This window comes from Halichoerus grypus, chromosome 8, assembly GCF_964656455.1.
Source record: "Halichoerus grypus chromosome 8, mHalGry1.hap1.1, whole genome shotgun sequence".
In the NCBI taxonomy this organism is placed as follows: Eukaryota; Metazoa; Chordata; class Mammalia; order Carnivora; family Phocidae; genus Halichoerus; species Halichoerus grypus.
Genome location: NC_135719.1, coordinates 103,090,723 through 103,095,898, shown reverse-complemented (window position 1 = coordinate 103,095,898; position 5,176 = coordinate 103,090,723). Strand labels below are relative to the sequence as shown.

Genomic DNA, 5,176 nt, shown 5'->3' with positions numbered 1-5,176 from the left:
GATGTTAAGCCAACCTTAGATTCCTGGGATGAATCCTACTGGGTTATGGTTTTGTGTTTTTGTTGTTGTTGTTGTTAAGATTTTATTTATTTATTTGAGAGAGAGGGCACAGAGGGAGAAGCAAACTCCCTGCTGAGCAGAGAGCCCAATGCGGGGCTCGACCCCAGGACCCTGAGATCATGACCTGAGCCAAAGGCAGACGCTTAACTGAGCCACCCAGGTGCCTCCCTAGTGGGTCCTAGTTTATAATCCTTTTATATGTTACTTTAGTTAGATTTAGTTAGATTTAGTTTTCTAGTACTCTGAGGATTTTTCACATACATAGTCTAAAGAAACATTAATTTTTAGTTTCCTTTTTTGTGTTTATCTGTTTTGACATCAGGGTACTATTGGCCTCATAGATTGAGTTGGAAAATGTACCCTTTTCATCTATTTTTTTTTCTTCCTTAAAGCCTTTACTTTGAGACATAATGGAAAAATCTTACAGGTATGCATGGAAAAGTAAGACATGATTTCAGTGAAAAGTGAAGATAATCCAACTAGAAAGCTTTAATGCTTGTCAGCTAATGTTGAAGCTGAAGTTCTGAGTGTGACGTGTTGCAGGACTGAAAGGAACGGTAATTAGTATTTCTCTCCTTCAGAATCCACACCAACCTCCTCATAGTCCTTCTCGAGGGCAGCCATGTCCTTCCGGGCCCCCAAAAACTCCCCTCACCCACATACCAGTGAACAAAGGTATGTTTGGCATATATCAGGTTAAACATGTGGTCCAGGCCATCCCAAGCCTCAGCAATGGCTGTGTTGTTCCTCAGCATGCATACAGCTTCCTGTATTGTGGTCAGGTTTCCAACACGTACTAGTAGGAGGCTGGTAATTAACACCAACTTTGAAGCCAGTGGGACACCAATCCACAAACTGGATGCTGCATTTGGTCTTGATTGTGGTGGTGGCAGCATTGACATCTTTGGGAACCACGTTATCATGGTACAATGGGCAGGAAGCCATGTATTTACCATGGTGAGGGGCATATTTCATCATCTGGTTGGCTGGCTCAAAGCATACACTGGTGATCTCTGCTACAGAAAGTTGTTCACGGTAGGCTTTCTCTGCAGAGATGACAGGAGCATATGTGACTAGAGGGAAGTGGATGTGGGGACAGGGGACCAGATTGGTCTGAAATTCTGTCAGATCAACATTTAGGACTCCATCAAATCTGAGGGAAGCTATGATAGAGGACACAATTTGACCTATCACCTATTTAAGTTAGTATAGGTTGGGCGTTCAATATTAAGGTTTCTATGACAGATGTCTGGATGGCCTCATTGTCTACCATGAAGGCACAGAATGCTCCAGGGTGGTGTGGTTAGTGAGGATGGAGTTGCAGGGCTCAACTACAGCTGTGGAAATCGGAGGGGATGGGTAAATGGAGAACTCCAGCTTGGATTTCTTGCCATAATCGAAAGAGAGACATTCCATCAGCAGGGAAGTAAACCCAGAACCAATTTCCCCTGCAAAGCTGTGGAAAACCAAGAATCCCTAAAGACCTGTGCACTGGTTGGCTGGTTTTTAAATTTGATCCAAGACAAGGTCAATAATCTCCTTGCCAATGGTGTAGTGCTCTGGGGCACAGTTTTTGGCAGCATCCTCCTTGCCTATGATGAGCTGCTCAGGGTGGAAGAGCTGGCCGTAGGTGCCAATGTGAACTTCATCAATGACCATTGGTTCCAAGTCTACAAACACTGCCCTGGACACATGCTTGCCAGCACCTGTCTCACTGAAGAAGGTGTTGAAGGAGTCATCTCCTTCTCCAATGGTCTTGTCACTTGGCATCTGGCATCTTGTCACTTGGCATCTGGGTTAGGTGCCATGTTCCAGGCAATAGATCTCCCAGCAGGCATTGCCAATCTGGACACCAGCATAGCTAATGTAGATAGAGATGCACTCAGGCATCTCTTTTTATTTTTGTTTTTTATTTTTACATTGTCATCGCTTTTTCCCCTCTTTTTCCTCTCTCTTTTCTCCTTATGGTTCTTTTGTCCTCTGGTATATGTACAATCTTGCGCCTGATGACGATTCCACATTTTTCTGAGGCACTGCTTATTTTTTCTTTATTATTTTTCCTTTCCATTTAGATTGTATAATATCTATTGATATATCTTCAAGTTTAATGTTTTTTTTTTTCTTCTGCTATCTCCAATCTATTGTTGATTCCTTTAGTAATTTTTAAAAATTTTGGATATAAAATTCTAGGAATTCTGGAATTTCATTCTAAAATTTTGATTTGTTAATTATTTAATAATTTCTATCTGCTTTTTGATGTTCTCTATTTGATGAAATAATTTCATCACACTTTCCTTTATTTTCTTTTGGTATGGTTGCCTTTAATTCTTTGAACATATTTCAAGTAGCTTCTTAGAAGTCTTTCTTGCTAAGCCCATCACCTGGGCCCCCTCAAAAGCAGTTTCTACTGTCTTTTTTTTTTTCCCCTATCAAATGGGTCACTCTTTTCTATTTCTTTCTATGTTATCTAAACTTTGTTGAAAACTGGACCTTTTATATAATATATTGTAGCAACTCTGTATACTAATCCCTAATTCCACCCCAAGTGTGCATAGAATTGGTAAAATGGCCTTATAATCAACTAGGCAATGAATAAAAGTTTTAAAGATGTACCTAAGCCTTTGTTCTACAGTTTTACTCAAAGTATACACTTTAGAGAAGCTTAAAATCACCTGTACAAAGAACTATTCACAAGAATATTCGTTATATCAATATTTGCTAGAGGGAGAGGAGGGAAAGAAAGAATCAACTTAAAAATCTATTAGCTAGAAAATGGATAAACGAATTTGAGTATTTTTTTATTGCTTCATTCTATCCACAAAATATAATATTATTTAAATTTTTAATATTGGTTGTGGTCGGTACACAAGATTTTTGTTCTTTTACCATGATTCTCTATTGTGAATAGATATGGAGTATTTGGCAATGAATAAGTAAAAGGAGAAAGATATATTTTTAAAAATAGACCTATACTATAAAATAATAAGTACTTTAGGCTGAAGACAAATGATTCTAGTTAGAAAATATATCTGCTTAAGTGAATGAAGAGTTACAAATAAGGTAAATGCATACTAAAATATAAACACAAGGGAAGACTCAACAATATGATATTAAAAATACCTAGAGTTTAAATAGAAAGACATAGATAGGTAAAAAGTAAAAGAATGGGAAAAAGTTGTAGCATGCAAACACTAATCATTACAAAGCTGAAGTGGCTTTATTAATATCAAAGTATGCTTCAGTTAAAGGAATAATAGTGGATAAGAAAAGGTATTTATTTTGATAAAGATCAAAAAACAAGAAGACAAGCAAATCTAAATGTGCGTCTAACAATGAAGTTCAAGAAACAGCTATTTCCACACTTGTTATAATAATCAATGCATGACTGTGATCCATGAGAAAAACATTGTCAAGTTGAGGGGGCATCACTGTTAACCCTCTAATCCTCAGACATTAAATAGATAAGAGGGGAATATTTATCAAATAAATTGTAAAACTTAGGTGAAATTTAAACATTTCTTATAAAACAGAAATAACATCATATTTAATGGTGAAAGATTGGCTTCTAATCTCTAAAATCAAGGAAATCAGGAAAATGTGAAAAAATTTGCTCCCATTACTTTTATTCAATATTGTACTGAAAATCCTTGTCAATACAAGAAGGTAAACAATATAGTGGAAGTCATATAGATTGGAAATGAAGAAATAAAACCATCCTTATTTGCAAACATGCTTGTTTACATAACTAATTCAAAATTTATGTGAAAATGGAAAGATCCCAGAATAGCCAAGGCAATTTTAAAACAATAGAACAAAGTCAAAGGGTGTATACTATTTTATTGCAAGACATACTGTAATGATACAGAATTAAACAGTGTATCATATAGGCATAAGCCTAGAAACAAAATCAATATCACAGAATAGAATCCATAAATAGACACACATATAAGTGATCAATTGATTTAAGATGCCAATGTAATTCAATTTAGGAAGATTGAATTTTCCACACACTGTGCTAGAACACCTGGATATGTCTATGAAAAAAGAAAAGAACTTTAGTCCCTACCTCATAAAATGTGACAAATTAACTCAAAATGGACCATAGGTCTAAATAAAAACCTAAAACTATAAAATTCTAGAAGAAAACATAAGAGAAATTCATTGTGAATGAGATGTCAGCCAAAGTGTTTTAGGACAAAAACCCCCACATGTGAAAACAAAAACAAAAACAAAAAACAATAAATTGAACTTCATTTAAAAACCCTCTTCAAAAGGAAACATTACAAAGTGAAAAAGAAAGCCAAACGACAGGATATATTTACATTACTTAATAATGCAAAGGGCTTATTATCAAAATGTATAAAAACCTCTTATAATAATTAGAAAACAAATAACCAAACAAAAATGGGCAAAAGATGCTCAATATCTTTAGTTATTAGGAAAATGCAAAATAAAACCCAATGATATATTACTGTAGACACACACACCTGAAAAGCTAAGATTAAAAAAAAAACGTTGACAATACCAAGTATTGGTGAAGATATGGAGCAAATGGAATTCTCAGATATTTTTGATAGAAAGACAAAATGGTATGGCCACTTTTAACATTGATTTCCAATGTCTTATAACATTAAAATACACTTACCATACACTCCTACTCCAGGTATTTTACCAGGAGAAATAAAAACATACAACTCTACAATAACTCCTCGTGTTCATATAAATTTGTTCATAGGAGCCGTAAACTAGAGACAGCCCATATATCCATCAACAGGTGAATGGTTAAACTGATTGTGGTATATTTATTCAATGGAATACAACACAGCAAGCATTAAAAAAGAACACACTACCTGATACAGGTAACAAAATTAATGAATCTCAAAAACCATTATGCAGAGTGAATGAAGGCAAAAACAATTCTATTTATGTAAAGTTTTAGAAGAGACAAAAAAACCCATAGTGATGTAAGTAAGATCAGCAGTTGCTTGATTGAAGAATGAGGTTATGAAGTTGTATGTTATTTGTGAAAAATCCACCTGGATCTATACATTTTACTTGATTGTGCTTTACTATGGTAAATTACACCTAAGTAAAATGGATTTAGAAAGTAATACAT

At 35.1% G+C, this 5,176-nt stretch overlaps 1 pseudogene; it reads right to left on the bottom strand.

The window, feature by feature from the left end:
* Positions 1-621: 621 nt before the first annotated feature.
* On the bottom strand, positions 622-1,950 carry LOC118520450 (tubulin alpha-1A chain pseudogene; annotated as a pseudogene).
* Positions 1,951-5,176: the final 3,226 nt, after the last annotated feature.